Below are 16924 nucleotides of genomic sequence, written 5' to 3'. Positions count from 1 at the left end.
GGACTCGGCGAGTTGGCAAGCCAACTCGGCGAGTCTAGTCAACTGGCAGTTGACTTTGACTTGGACTCTTGGTTGATTAGGGGTAAAAGGTCATTTTACCCTGAGGTCGGTTAGCAGTATTTGACTGGGTGTTTCGTGGGAATTATAGCCGGAGGATTCCCAGGGCAGCAGCATCAGCAAACAGTCAGTTCCCGCACAGATCAGCAGCTACTTTGATGTGAGTTACCTTCCAGTAGTGGTGGGTCTAAGGCCATAATGCCGGCTCACCAGTAGGAGACGTATGATAGATGATTGTCTCTGTGATATCATCTAGGTTTGCTACTACCTTATATGTTATATGCTAGCATAATATGTTATATGTGATAGTAGTAGAGTTCGGTTGTTAGGACCGAAGGGTAGTCAGACACCCTAGATACGTCTGACAGTATGTGATGTTATATTTATATGCTAGCATGATCTGTTATATGAGTTAGAGGTAGTAGGAGGGGAGCAGTCCCCAAGTTCGGTTGTTAGGACCGAAGGGTAGTTTAAACACCCCATATATGTCTGATAATATGTTATATTATGATATGTGATAGTAGTAGTAGTAGGGGGTGAAATAGTCCCCGAGGTTCGGTCGTTAGGACCGAAGGGTAGTCAGCACCCCAGAATGGCTTGACATGGGTAGCCAGCACCCCAGAACGGCTTGACACGGGTAGGTCGGCACCCCAGAATGACCGTACCGGGTAGGTCAGGCACCCCAGAATTACCCGACAGTATGTATGATATATAATTGTATGGTATGTGGTAAGATGGGGGAAACTCACTAAGCTTCGTGCTTACAGTTTTCAGTTTTGGTTTCAGGTACCTCTTTTTTGAAGGTGAAGGAGCTGGCGCGGTAGCGGTACATCACACACCTGCTTGTATTCCGCATTATGATATCTTCCTGGGAAATTGTATTCTGACACTTTTATGATTATGACAATGTTTTTCCGACATGCAACATCTTTTGTGAAATAAAATGATCGTTGAATGATTTATTCCTAAATGTTTTGCTAAGTACATGTTTTAAAAACGAAATTTTTGGCTCGTATTTTTGGGATATTACATAATGGTTGGAAGATGCCAATGAATATGCAATATTATGTGGTATGTGGCATGATGGGGGAAACTCACTAAGCTTTGTGCTTATGGTTTTTAGTTTTGGTTTCAGGTACCTTTTCATCTAAGGGGAAAGAGTCGGTGGGGTAGCAGCGCATCATACACACACACATGATTCCGCGTTTGAGATTTCTGGGATTTTACTCTGATAATATTACTATTTGATGATATGGGTGAGACATATAATCGTTGTTTATGGACTTATGTGATATTAGTGATGTTTTCCTCAAACTAAATTTTACAAGTAATACAATTAAAATAAAAAAAAAAATCGGTCTCGATTTTCGGGATGATACAATCTAAATCCAACCATAGAGCCACCCACCTTCAAATTTGGACATCTAGCTGGCCCTGGAAAAATATAAGAAACAGTCTCCAGATTATCCTGACAAATAGGACATAAAGTTGAATCCAAATCCATGCCTCTCTCAGCTAATTTTGATCTAACTGGGAGACGGTCTAACATCACTCACCATATGAAAATATTGATCTTTGTTAGGGCAAATTTGTTCCATCTAGTCTTTGTTCCTCCTTGAGGCAAACGACCAACATCAATAAGTCTCCCTGTATATTTGACAGAAAAAAGACATGAAGGATCATAAGCCCAAAGCCGCTTATCCATATGAGTACCTAAAGAAACTGAACTTAATAAGTCAGTCAGAATATTAAGTTTCATCTTTTCACATGTCTCATCTTCTTCCTAAATGAGATTGCCGACACTGCACTACTACGCCAAATTCAAACCCAAAATGTCCTTCTGCTAATTTATCACTTTGTTTTCCAGAATCCACATAAGAAATCGGTCCCCACAGTTACAGGAAACATATACCACCGTATTCTAGGGTACTAATTTTGGTGAATGAGACTTAAATTTTCGATCCCTTTCAGATCACCATGGTTATCGGAAACATAAACCTCACAAGAACCCCCTTAGCCGCTTTATCTCACCACCACCGGTAGCCATCCGCATCTTCGGTTATATCTCTATCTCCGATCACATCTCTGACGACCTTTCTCTTCCTCTGCAACCACCAATGAACTGTTGTTGCCTCTTTTTTTTCTCTGGTGTTGAAGTCGGGGAAGTTCATGAGGGGTGAGTTTTTCTTGCCCTCTACTGCCCTAGTTCACCCACCTATCTACTTTTCCTTATTCTCTAATGTTGGAAAGGGCTTTTTTCAATCATCTTTCAACAAACATATCCCAAACAACATCAATTTAGAATTTCATATCAAACAGGATAAAATCTAATAAGTGAAGAACTCGACAGATGAAAAAATAAGAACCCTAAAATCATCAGCGAATTAGTTCTATGCTAGAGCCGCCGACACTAACAGATTTGTTCTATGGCAAATGAATCCCGATATTTGGAACGTCGAGCTCGCCATCAGCGACAACAAGGTTCACGTCGATTGCAATCGAAATCCTGATTTTCGAGCTGTAATGGGTTTTTTTAGCGATTGATTAAAACTCATTCTTGTTCCACCAATATCATTCTCCTTATGACTATCCCTTGAAAATACCTACGATTAATCTACAAAATCTACCACCGGAAATCAAAAACACAAACCCATGGATCAAGACTCATTTAGTGGTGGTTTAGAAGAAAGAAAGATCGAGAAATAATGAGACTATTTCTGAATGATTTGAGAGCTCGTACGTCTTCCCATTGTGTGATAGAGCAGCCATGAAAACAGAGCTCAATGAAAACGATGATAAGGAGGAAGAAAGAGAGAGATAACCCATTTGAGAGGAAATTGAGAAAAATGGATTTGATTATGAAATAACTGAAAAATGAATATTTGGAAGAGAGAGAGAGGGAGAGCTCTTATTATTTAATTATAAGAATAAATACAAAATGTTAAATTTAAAAAAAGAAATAAAAGAAAAATGAAAAATAAATACATCAAAGGTATTTTAGTGTTTTCAATTTTCTGAGATACCAAAACCACCAAAAAAAAAAAAAAAAAAAAAAAAAAAAAAAAAAAAAAAAAAACCAGCTTAAAATAATTACCAATCCAAAATATTTGGGGTTTGGACCAAAACCCAAAAAAAATACATACTGTACGAACCATTTTTGGGGTTTGGACCAAAACCCAAAAAAAAAAAAATATATATATATATATATATATATATATATATATATATATATATATATATATATATATATATATATATATATATATATCCACAAGAATTAGGATACTATAAAGTTTTAGAAAGTGTCCTATAAATGGTGTGTACGAGAAAAAGGATTGTCTAAGAAACAAAAATAACACCTTGTGTTTTTGCATGATTGTAAAAATAATACCAAGAAAAAAGATTGAAAAGGGATAATGACTTAGGAGGGTAATAAAGTTTTTAGTTTGTCCGTATTAGGTCACTAAGGTTTTTTTTTGTGCGTATTAGACCAATATGGTTGCTATTACCATTTAGAAATAGTCCTTTTACCGGTTTTAACCGGTGAAAATGACTATTTCTAAACGGTAATAACAACCATATTGGTCTAATATGCACAAAAAAAACCTTAGTGACCTAATACGGACAAACTGGAAACCTTATTACCCTCCTAAGTCATTAACCCTAATTTTAAAGACATTGAGAATATATGACCATCAACAGTAAACTACTTCGTTTATAACTCGTGTCGTCCCATATAACCTGCTACTCCTCTATATGGCGAAGCTCTTCATCTATAGTCGTCCCTTTGGGGACATCCGATAAAATTGGAACGATACAGAGAATATTAGCATGGCCCCTGCGCAAGGATGACACACACAAATCGAGAAATGGTCCAAATTTTTTTTAACCCTTCGTCACCTTCTCTGGAACCCTAATTCCCTTTTCAAATGCTAATAGAATTTAATTGCAACTCTTACGTTTCAGTAGTTCATCTGCTGAAGTCATGATCAAACAACATGTGGATTTTATGGTCAGATTGATCTTCTTGTTGATGTCTTTAATCATTTGTGGCAAGTAAGGGTGATCTTTTTTTTTCTATAAAGTCTCTTTTAAGTTTTTTACTTTTCCTGAGTTTCATGCTTTATAAACTTCTGTTTATGTGTTGTATATAGTCTGTATGTGTTTGTTTATGTGTTGATTTTTTTATTCATCTTGAAACTTCAGTTTCTTAGTTCATGTTGTGATTTTGCTTTTTATAAAATAATTGATAATAGACATCATATGCGTTGGTTTTACATTTCCATTCGTTATCAAATGTAGAAATTGATGGGAGGTATCAAAGTGAGATTGTTTTTGTACACATAGATGTGTTCATGTAAACATTTAAATGACAAAAAAGAAGTTATTGATAAAATATTGCATATTTATGTAATGAAGATCATCAAATCAGTCACATTGATTAGTAAGCATGTTTTATAAATAATTAACGTTAATGACTTAGGAGGGTAATAAAGTTTCCAGTTTGTCCGTATTAGGTCACTAAAGTTTTTTTTTTGTGCGTATTAGACCAATATGGTTGTTATTACCGTTTAGAAATAGTCATTTTTACCGGTTTGGTTTTAACCGGTAAAAATGACTATTTCTAAACGGTAATAACAACCATATTGGTCTAATACGCACAAAAAAAAAACCTTAGTGACCTAATACAGACAAACTAAAAACCTTATTACCCTTTTAAGTCATTATCCCGATTGAAAATGGTTAGATACATCCATGGGAATTAGGATAATATGGAATTTTAAAAACTGTCCCACAAAAGGTTTGAAGGAGAAAAAAAAAAGATTCGTTAAGAAACAAAAATAACACCTTGGTTTATTTGCATGATTGTAAAAATAATACTTTGGCAAGAAAAAAAGATTGAAAATGGTTAAGATACATCATTAGGAATTAGGATAGTATGGAATTTTAAAAATTATCCTACAAATGGTTTGAAGGAGAAAAAGGATTGTCAAGAAACGAAACTAATATCTTGGTGTTTTTGCATGATTGTAAAAATAATACATTGGCAAGAAAAAAAAAATTGAAAATTGTTAGATACATCCATTGGAATTAGCATAGTATTGAATTTTAAAAAGTGTCCTACAAATGGTTTGAAGGAGAAAAAGGATTGTCAAAAATTGAAAATGCAACAAAAACGATATTATTCTCCTTTTACTTGCCACAATAGTATATAAGGATAATTTCTTCCTTCCTTACTTTTCCGTACACTAATTTGCCAATAAATAATAGAATTCCGAGACTTCACTCATTCCCTACGAAACTTCCATTAATTCCACAGCATTGGCAAGAAGGTCTTGAAGGTATGTCTTCTTCATCTCTCCCTCTCCTTCTTCTCCAACCATCGTCCCCTCTCTCATCTTCTGTTACCGGTCCACCGCCGTCCGCGGTCACTCACTCTTCCCTCCTCTAACAATAAACCCTCACAGTCACACCTCGCCGCTGATAACCCACCGTACAATACCACCGTAAACCCTAAACACAGACCATGAGCTTCATACCACCACTCACTCCGCCTCCCCCATTTCCTCCCTTTCTGCCATGCACCACAATCCCATCAGACACCCCTACCCCCTGCCGGCAAGCTATACCACCCTCCGATTCACAAAACCAAACTCCAGCTCTTAACCTGCCGGAAAATCCCATTTATCCCACCTTAAATTGTGTGTGAAATCTTCCCCTCATCCCTTTTTCGCCGGAGAACAGCAGCTGCTTTCCTCACTTGCCCCACCACTTACTGAACCCCCCCCCCCCCCCCCCCCTCTCTCTCTCTCTCTCTCTCTCTCTAAGTGTTAAGAAGTCCCGAAAAACAAATACCTAATTTATATTTCGGCTCATGTTCTTCCAAATCCCTTAGTAGATTAATGTTTTAATCCTACATATTTTTTTTTCAATTCATGCAGGTCTGAGTCTCACCGGAGCATCACATTGAGTTACAACAAGGCTTTTTCGGGTCAGGTACAATCGCATCCTTCCGATGCCATACTCGATCTTTGATTAACTTTGATCGTGAGTTTTTGTATCCAATTTATTGTTGTCGATCGGACTTTTGGAGGTGAAATTATATATGAATCTCCACAGAAACTTTGATTCATGTCATTACCCACAAATAACAGTTAAGATCAACAAATAGCTATGGAAATTAAAACTGCAGCAACGATTTTCCAGAATAACTCTGTAAAATGCTCATCCATTTTCTCTTGTTTAGTTGAAAATAATACAGTTACTTCATTTCTTATTTTCCACAAGTTACAACTAGCCCCTTCCAGTTTAGAAAACGACTCCTGTAACTTTTTCTTCATCTTTTAACAAACTTCATCAACAATTTTCACCTTACGAAGCTAAAGCTGACTAAATCCTTGAAGATTTCAGCAATATTGTTACATATTTACAGCTGTTATGAATCTTTTCTTTTCTTGGTTTGACTTTGGTTGACTTTTCATAGCAGGATGGATTTTCGGAATAATTTGGTGATGGTAGCTGGAAGCGTAGTGTTCAACATGGTGATGTGTCTGGTACGATTCCCAGGAGGACTTGCAACCCTTGGGAACAGAGATGGCGATTGGGTGTTCTTCTATGCGGACTTGATAGCTCTATGCATCTCCATGAATGTGCTTGTTGTTGGAATGAGTGTGGGACCCACACTCTGGAAAAAGATCGAGGAGCTAGCAAGGAATGCCATGCTTATTGCACTTTCTGCTATGGCGATAGCTGTTCATCAGATTATTCTTAGGGTTTTAGAGGGCGACTACTGGTCGAGGCTTTTTGTTAATGGGTCCTTCATTGCGTTGGCAGTTGTCACTTGTGGTTTCAACATCTTTCTGAGGTGTGGTTATTGGACCAAGTAGAGACTCTGTTGATGCTTTTGATGTCGTCTCTTCTATAACACTATTGAATATTATTAGTTTGGATATGTATTAGTCTTTTCTTCTGGGTTTCATTTTCTTCCATTTTAGTCTACGAATTACCAAGAAGACCTAGTTTACTAAAATTATGTATAGCTATTCTTCTGTTCTATACAAGTCCAACAGGAATGGAATATGATATATATTATTAGTTGTTGAATTAGACGTATTTGGTTTAAAAAGCGGTTTTAATTTTGTTCATAGGCTATATATATAGAAGTGGTATGTTATAGTGGATAAAATATGAGAATCTCTGTAATAAAAGTTCGGCCCTCACTTCTGTTACTTTGTGGACACTATGATTATTTTTCTATTATTGGTTATGAGACTACTGGCTATAAGAATATGGATGAATGTCATTAAGGGTAAGGGTATCCAATTTCTTTTTTTTTTTAACCGATGGACACATCAGTTGAAAGGGACATTTTTGTAATTTTTGCTATTTCTAAAAAATGTAGGGTGTGGTAGTTTAAAGTGCCACCGATAAAACCCACAAAAACCACATAGAATTGATTTTTACGATCGGTGAACAGGGCGGAACACGAGTAGTAAAACTATGGGGCTGAAATCATCAAATCAAAACATAAAATAAATAATATAAAGAACTTTTATTTGGTTTAGCGTTATGACATTGAAAAAATGGATTAATATTAAATACTTTTACAATGTTTATCAAATGGCAACTCTCAGATTTTTTACATCTTTATAGTCTTGCACAATTGTCTTTAAACTAATTTTTTCAGAAAATTCCCTTTTGAAGTACAAAACCAATGAGTAGTTCAAAAACTCGTCTTCCATTTTATTCTGTAATCTTGTTTTAATAAGACTCGTTGTTGAAAATTACCTCTCTGTTGTAGCAGTTGAAACCGGAAGAGTAACTATGAGACTATTTACTTAATAAATAAGACTAAATTTCGTTACTCTTCTAGTCTTTATCAACCATTTGCACAATTCTGAAATAGATGTCAATTGTTTATAATCTGCATGTTGAACGACATCAACTTTGTAATTTTGAAGTTGCAACTTTAAAAGTACTTTCTCATGGTCATTCAAATCTTCAGGATAAAACTTCTCTGCTAATTGAAATACATCATCACTTCGAAAAGGCTCATGAGCATTTTTAGGATCTAAAGTTGCTGAAAGTTGAAGCAACTACATTGAACTATCATTGAATCGATTATCTAACTCCGTTAGTTGACAATTAATTGTTTCACAAAATATATCAACATGATAATGATGTTCAAGTGTATGATCTCTATTCTCATTACGAGCTCGATCCCTTCTACTAAAATAAGGGGAAGATAAATCAGGGATGTAAATGTTGCGTAGCTCACAAAATAACTTAACAAAAGAAAGAAAATCACTCCATCTTTCATCTTTCATTTTATGCAACAACATTTTAGTGGATGTTGTTGAATCTATATGCCCAAGAATCATTATTGAGTGACATTACTAATAATATATGATCATATAGGATCACACGTCACACCTTTATTAAGTTGGCATATTTTGTATATTTATTATTAATGTGATTATTAATAAATAATTTCGATTCTTGTGTTTTGATTAAGGAATAATTATTGTTTTATGAAAATAATAATTATAAGGGAGTATAACTAGTTATTATATCATATGGTATGAATTAATAAGTCATGTAGAACATTTTGGACTAGATGGATTCTTTTGTCTTTTAGCTAAACACAAAGTTTATATTTTATAAACTTGAAGCTTATAAAAAAAAATAATAATAAAGAATCCATCCTCTTGTGAGAGGTATGGCCTAAATATATAATATTATGGAGGTTGCTTGTCAACCTCCATGCCTTGTCCATGCTTCTTGAAAATAAGAGAGTTACTTTATATTATTTTAATGTAAAACTCTTACCTTCCATGGTCTATATAAGAGATGCATGAGCCTTGCAATTTGAACAAGTGAAACACTCTCTTCTTCTTCCTTTCTTCTCACCAAAACCTTAAGTAGCATGGAGATATTTCTCTTGATTTCTTTTGAAGATCATTCAAGTCTTTGGTGGCTAAAAGTGCTTCTTATTTAGTACTTATTTGAGTTAAGTACTTAAAGGCTTAAGAAGTACTTTACACAAAAAGGAACTAGCATTCCAAGTGTCTTAATCTTGATGGTGGATACTTGCAGAGAAGATGTAACGACCCGTCTCTGGTATGTTGCTTCCATGACATTTATTTAGAAGTTTTCAAGAGGGACTCGGCGAGTCTATAGCCCGACTCGTCGAGTAGGGACGGGATTTTGAGCACGTGTTAGTCGGCGACTCGGCGAGTCCATATTCGGGACTCGGCGAGTCTACCTGCCAGGAGGAAACCCTAAATCCCCGGGTTTGCTCCATATTTAAGCAGTGTTATGTGCCCCAAACTCGCCTCCTTCACCCTCAGAGAGCTTGTGAGAAACCCTAAATCATTCCTTGTGTGATTAAAGTGTTTTTGGTGTGAAATCTTGAAGGATTGAAGAGGAGAAAGAAGAAAGGACCCAAAAGAGGAAGTGTAGAGCAAAGATCCAAGGCCAAGTCAGAGTTTATTGAGGTGTGTTTCGGAATCTCTCTGTTTTATGCTTAAAATCTCCATTAGAACACCTCTAAGGCTAGTTTAATGTAATTTCCAAGCTTATTAGTTGTATGGATGCCTTTTTGGTTCGATTCATCCCCAGATCTGTTCATTTAGGAGCTTTAGAGCCCAGATCTATTGCCTTTTTCGAAATTGTCTTGCATGAGAACCCTAGATCTAGCCTTATTATGCCTTTTGAGCCTTTTAATCTTAATGAATGCTTATGGGCACGTAAAGATAGAATCTTTACGTGTTAATCGAACTAAGGAAGCCCAGATCTATAAGTTTTAGACGCTGGATTCAAACAGAATCGAGTTTAGAGTAGCTGCATGGATGCGACTCGGCGAGTTGGAAGAACGACTCGGCGAGTCAAGTCGCGAGTCCCGATTTTTCCCCCTTTTGAGTGATGTCGAGTGGGAACCTGTGAGTAGTAGAGTGGACTCAGTGAGTTGGAGGGCAGACTCAGTGATGGAGGGACTCGACGAGTTGTTCATACAACTCGGCGAGTCCAAGACAATCTTCTTAGCTCAAAAACAACTTGTCGAGTTGTTCATACGACTCGGCGAGTCGGATGCAGATTGCCTGAGTTTTTGAATCGAGAGGGGACTCGTCGAGTCGATGCCATACTCGACGAGTAGCCACGAGTAGGGTTGAGAAGTGAGACTAGAGACTCGGCGAGTTGGCAGCCCAACTCGGCGAGTCAGGTCAACTGTAGGTTGACTTTGACCGGGAGAGTTGACTTTGACCTGGGGTAAAAGAGTCATTTTACCCAATGTAGTGATTAGCATCTGATTGAGTGTGTTTATGGATTTGTAGCCGGGGAGATACCGGAGCAGCAGCAGATAGCTTCCAGAGCCATACACACAGCAGCCAGTTCACGAGGTGAGTTTCCTTTCAGTAGGAACGGGTCTACGGCCACAATGCCGACCCGTTAGTTAGCAGTAGTTCCGGACATCAGTCCGATGCAGTAGTTAGAGTGCTTGATGTCTTTGTGATTCAAGCATGTTTGTGTTATGTGTTCCGGACTTCAGTCCGATGCAGTATATGTGTTATGTTAGCAAATACGTGTTTGTGTTATGCTATGTTCAGACAGTTCCGGACTTCGGTCTGATGCAGTTAGTTTCGGACTCCGGTCCGATGCAGGGGACGAGGTCCCAGTCAGTTCCGGACTTCGGTCTGATGCAGTTAGTTCCGGACTCCGGTCCGATGCAGGGGACGAGGTCGCAGTCAGTTCCGGATTTCGTTCCGATGCAGTCAGTTCCGGACTTCGGTCCGATGTAGTGGGCAAGGCCCAGTATGTGCTTTATATGTTGTATGGTATGTGGTAGTTTGGGGGAGCTCACTAAGCTTCGTGCTTACAGTTTCAGTTCTTGGTTTTAGGTACTTCCGCAAGCAAAGGGAAGAGCTCGGGATGATGGCATCGCACACACCACAGTTTCAGTTTTTGTCCTGGGAGTTGATTCAGTTTCTTAGATATGTTTGATACAGTTGTGGCACAGTTTTTCCCACAATATTTTAGTATGGTTTTGAGATACGCAATGCATGGTTTTATTATGCGATACTCAGTTTTATGGTTTTTGTTATATTAAAATGAAATTTTCGGGTCGTATTTTTGGGTTGTTACAGAAGATCATGTTCTTTGATCTTTACATCTCCATCAACACCCCAAAACCAAGTGAGTTCAAAGGCTTCAAAGGTTATCTCTAAACCATCATATGATTGTTTTTATTTCATTCTATCATCTATAAATGAATCCATAATGGTTTGGTTTCGTTAAGAAATAAAAAATAAACTTGTTAATTTTAAGGTCTTCCATTGCCGGTTTTTGTGAAAAACGATTTTATATTTCATATCAAAATCCAACAGTGGTATCAGAGCCATCTTTTATATGTTAGAATGATTTTTTTATGTTTGATAATCTTTGGTTTTTGGAAAACAAGCATGAATTTCTTTTGGTTAAGAAAAATCCATATTTATCTTCTTTGGCAACTTCTAGGTTGAAATTGTTTATTTTATATATAACAATTTTTCATGCGTTTTAGTTATATAAAAGTTGCCTTAATAACAACAAAGAATTGTTTGTTATAATATTTGATATGTTGTTGTGTATAAACAAGTCACTTGGACTTGTGTGTTGTGTTTGGTTGATATTTATTTATTCATAAGATGTAATAGATAAATAGGTATTTTTTTCATTTGTTGATTTGTTGTAATAAATTAGTTAGACTAGTTGTATTCCTTTTAAATGTAACAAGATGAAGAAATGACCTCCTTGAAGATGACTTAACCATTTAAGAGCATAATCCCAACCACAAGCTTCTACTTTTGGTTTTGGGCTTAATTATAGTCTTAATGGTTTAAGTGTTGCAACTTTCACAACATGAAGATTTGAAGTCCTTTTGCAAGCAAGAGTTGACTTGGCAAGTGGGAGCTTGAAAACCTTTTTAAGTGTCCCTTAAGTCCTTTACGAAAGACTTAATAATTTTTGTGATGGCTCACAAAAATTATTACTGGTTTTATTTATACACATTATAATGCATGTTTGTGATGTTTATTTTATGTTAAATATATGTTATGTTTTATGTATAAAATGGTTTTTACATGTCAAATAACATTTTTTCATAAGATAATACCACTTGGAGTTTGAGTAAAAAATATTTAAAAGATAACATAAGAAGTTTATAAATGGATATTTATAAAAAAGTTTTTCCGGTTACCGGTTTGGGTTGAAAATTTCGGTGTTACAACTACCCCCAACACCAAGATGGTTCTCTACAACTAAGGAGAACCATCTCCTCTCTACCAACCGATCTACCTTGATCATCAGAGCCTGCTCCCGGGGCACAGTGTTGAAAATATTATGAATTAATACAATCTCATATTTACTTTTATATACATATAAGTATATGTAGTTGTATGTGTATAAGTGAATGCAGGAGTAAAGCAGGAGTGAAGCGCGGATCTAAAGTGGGTCGGGTTAGATTTGTTTCAGTGATAAGGGAGTATAAAAGAAGAGAGAGTGTGTGTTAGAGATCAGTTCAGATATTTTTTTCATCTCATTCTTCTCTCTTGTGATGTGCTCTCGTTCAGTTAGGGTTTTCTGCTAGATCTAAACGATTGTGAAGCATATCTGTTGTATTTTTCCTGATCGTTCTTTATATTCGTGTTATTCATTCATTACTGATAATCATTCTAGATTAGGGCTTGAGTGTTTTGTTATGAGAGTAGAATAGGGTTTTGTAGTGAGGTTTTTTGATGTATGTTCTTGAAAACCTTCTGTTTCTTTGTCCTCAAATGATATAAGAAATGAAGATGTTGGGAAATATGTGTTTGTAGTTTTTTAACATGGTATCAGAGCTCAAGGCTCGTCGTTCATGTTCTTGACACATCTTCTAATGATCGTTACTACGATCTGTTGGCGTCGCTGTTCGTTTTTTCTCGCACGAGGTTAGTTCTGTATTTGATTAACCTGGTTTTGATTTACTCTGTTTTTAGACTTAGGGTTTCATTCTTTTTACCCTATTTCATAGTTTTTTGAGATCCTGGTACTGCGAGAATTTTTTTGTTGTTCTTGCAGATTGAGTTTCCTACTGGTGCAAAGTCTTGAGTGAAACTGAAAGTCACAAATCATAGTTATCGATTAATCCCTCTAATCTTCTCTTTGGGGTCGGATTTCATCACCGATAAACCCTTTGAGTAAAAGGTTCAGGGAGTCGATTTTAAACAAACAACTTGCCTTAAGCACTGTGAGGTTTTCTTGTTCTCTTCTTTTCCTTTTTTGCTGTAGATGTGGAAGAATCTGGTGTCTTGTGTACATCAGTTAATTGTTGTCTAAAATTTATTGTTGATTCTGTTTTCTTGTTCACCTTGTGTTTGGTTGTCTCGGGCCCCGACAAACTATGGTGACCATCTGGACTTTAAGCCAACACAAGTGTTGTTTTGTTCTTTACCTGTTTGACATTTTCTTGTCTTGTTCTTCTTTGATTGGTATTTGTTTTGTGATCTTTTATGGCTGGAGATACACCTGAGGGAAGTGGTGTCCCTAAGGATTCTCCTGTTGACTTTGATGATCCTTTGTACATACATCCGTCTGATAATGCAGTTACTTCTATAATAACTATTAAATTGACTGGTAATGAAAATTTCCGATTATGGCGTAGTGCAATGACTAGAGGCCTTAAAGCTAGAAATAAATTGGGTTTTGTGGATGAAACTATTGTTCCTGAAAAAACTGATGCAACTAAAAAATCTAAATGGGAACGTGTGAATGTTGTTGTGTGTAATTGGTTATTAGGATCTATATCTGAAGCAATATATGCTAGTCATGTTTATTCTGATAATGCTAAAGACATTTGGGATGAGTTGTTTGAAACCTATAATAAGGCTGATGGTTCTGTAATTTTTAATATCCATCAGCAGATAAAGACTTTAAAACAAAGTGGTTCATCTCTTTCAGACTACTATAACAAACTTAATTCTTTATGGAAAGAGTTTGATGATTTGACTAGTTTATCTGAATGTGTTTGTGAGGCTGCAAATAAACTAAATAATCATTCTAAAATGATGAAATTAATGCAATTTTTAAGTGGTCTTGATGATGTATATAATCAGGTTAAAAGTCACATTCTTTTAACGGAACCATTGCCTAATGTTAAAACTGCCTTCTCAATTCTCTCTAGAGAAGAGTCTCTTCAAAAGAATGGTTCTTTGAGTTCTGTTGTTTCTTCAAAACCTCAAGTGTCTGTTTTTAATAGTAAGGTTACTGATTTTAAAAAAGGTCAAGGGCAAAATAGATTCAGAAATCAAGGATTACACTGTAAGCACTGTAATCTTAAGGGTCATACAATAGAAAGGTGTTATAAATTGATTGGATATCCAAAGGATTTTAAACAAAGAAATGGAAATAATAATCAACATAAATCTGTTTCTGTGAATTCTTCTTCTGTTGGTCCAAACAGCAGTTCTGTAGTTGCTTCTGAATCTGTGTGTGGTAGTGAATGTCATTATCTTACTAGTGAACAATATTCAAAATTTCTTCGTCTCATAAATGAGAATTCTGCTAGTGAGGATGTACCTGCTGCTGCAAATATGGCAGGTACTGTTGGATTAATGTCTAAGTCCATAACTATAATTTGTAAGACTTGACCCGACCCGGCATAATCCATTTGGGTTGCATACCATCATGCACTTGGATAGACTATAATGAGAGAAATAAGACACTTATGGTTATTAATATATTATAAGTTCTAGTATATTAATAATAAGAATAATAAGATTATTTAATTAGTATTGATCAAGAATTAATCTAGGATTAATTAAGTGATCAAAAGAAGACTAATTAAATATATGGGTTGATTGTGTAAATCATCCATACTTGTGGGCTAATGCTCCATGGATAATCAAGTTGGGCTAAAACCCATAGGATGGTCCATGGATGCTCCATGGTGTATTTGTACCCATGGATCATGGAAATGAAAGGCCATGTCAATTAGGGTTTACATGGTGTAACCCTAACTATATAAGCATCTTATTCTTGACCAAAATCGGCCACTAGAGCGTGAAGTGAAAGGGCTAGCCGATTTCATGAGTTGTAGAATTCTCTCAAGTTATTCTAAGTGTTTTGGTGATTGTGATTCCATTTGAGGCTTCCACACTATTGGGGCTAGGCACTCAAGCTTCATGAAGACTTTCTACATCAAAGAGGTATGTATTCTATCTTGTTACACTCATTGTTTTTGTATGCTAGATTAGGATAATACCTTGGAAGTTCTTATTTGCATGTATAATAGAGAAAACATAGATCCAAGGTATTTAGGGTTGCATGTACACTTAGGAGTGTTAGAATGCTCAAAACCCAACAGTGGTATCAGAGCCTAGGCTTGTTTTCTTGTTATACCTGCAATAGAAGCTGAAAAAAAACGAATTTGTGGTTGTCTGATCATCAGACTCGGCGAGTCCATGCCTAAAATGTGATCAATTCGATCCAACTCGCCGAGTTGGTTCATGCACTTGACGAGTTGGACCCCCAGACAACATATTTTCGAGTTTTTTGGCTAGAAATGGACTAGGAACATTACCCTAAGTTGTTTTTGAACTTATAAACTTGTTTTTTTGATGTGGTAATGTTCATGCTAATCCATTTTCAAAGATAATTGTCAATAGATTCATGTTTTGTATTAGTTTAAGGTTTAGACTAATTACATGAAAAAGTTTGATTTGAATTATCTTGTTCTTATGAGTTGTTTAGATTAATAGAAAAGTTAATTGAAATAGTTGTTTTCAATCCATTTTAATCTAAGAGTTGAGTATAAAATGTGTTTGTGTAACTTGTCCTCAAGTTACATGAAGAGTCACATTAAAGACTCATAAAACTCATAAAAGTTGGCAATGGTTACAAAATGAAGAGTCTTGTGTCATTGAATAATTTTTTATGACTCCATAACTTGTCCTCAAGTTATGGAAGTTCAAGAGTCACTTCATTAAAGAATAAATATGTAACCATAATTAAATCCATAAGTTATAAAATAACGAAAAGTTAGTTCTTTTATTAGTTTAAAGTCTTCCATAACTTGTCCTCAAGTTATGGAACTTGAAGAGTTTTTGGATTAAAACTACTTTAAACACATAAGTTATGGAATTAATTAGTTTTGAATAGTTTCAAAACTTGCCCTCAAGTTTTGGAATTTGAAAAGTTTTCACTTATGAATACTTTAATTCCAAGTTAGCCCTTAGAATTTTAAAGAATTAAAATTCAACCCTTATACTTTATAATATTATAAGTTAATAATATATATATATATATATATATATATATATATATATATATATATATATATATGTATAAGAGTAAAGTCAGTCTTACCGCTAGTACGTCTCATTCACGAAGCCGGTCTATAAGGTGGGTATAAGGTTGTTGCCTATAAAATGGCAACTTAATGGGTGTCCACTCTCACCCACCGCTTGCTTGACTGGTGGAGGGTCGTTAGCCGAACGGGTTTGACAGGACTATAATTCTCCCTTCATTAAAAGTATTAATGATAAATACTAAGTAACTAAACTCTTAATAATACCATGAAATTAAACTTTGCACTTTGTTTAAGTCGGTTAGTGGAGCGTGTGTGGTTAACCGGCACACTAACGCGTATTTAACAAGGTAGGCGAAGGGTAACTTAATGTTTATCATAGTATCGATGGAGCGTGTGTGGTTAACCGGCACATCGATTAAGGGGTAAACACTTAAGGGTACCAAGTAATTTGCATGGTTACTTCACACCTTGTTTTGTGATCCTCGGCATCCCAGTCACAAAACCTGAAGGGCACACTCGAGATTGAAACATGCCATTGAACAG

The 16924-nt window shown here is 35.9% G+C and overlaps 1 long non-coding RNA gene and 1 other non-coding gene across 2 annotated transcripts; both read left to right on the top strand.

Annotated features, from left to right (window-relative positions):
- Nucleotides 1-3838: 3838 nt before the first annotated feature.
- Nucleotides 3839-3941, top strand: LOC111912768 (U6 spliceosomal RNA). Its single transcript, XR_002857315.1, has one exon. It is a non-coding gene; the product is annotated as a U6 spliceosomal RNA (small nuclear RNA).
- Nucleotides 3942-5305: 1364 nt separating this feature from the next.
- Nucleotides 5306-7161, top strand: LOC111912692 (uncharacterized). The gene is made up of 3 exons (XR_002857261.2): nt 5306-5399; nt 6000-6054; nt 6545-7161. It is a non-coding gene; the product is annotated as an uncharacterized LOC111912692 (long non-coding RNA).
- The last annotated feature ends 9763 nt before the right edge of the window (nt 7162-16924 follow it).

Source organism: Lactuca sativa, chromosome 9, assembly GCF_002870075.4.
Source record: "Lactuca sativa cultivar Salinas chromosome 9, Lsat_Salinas_v11, whole genome shotgun sequence".
Taxonomy (NCBI): Eukaryota; Viridiplantae; Streptophyta; class Magnoliopsida; order Asterales; family Asteraceae; genus Lactuca; species Lactuca sativa.
Note: the sequence above shows the minus strand (reverse complement) of the source record. Positions and strands in the feature narration are given on the sequence as shown.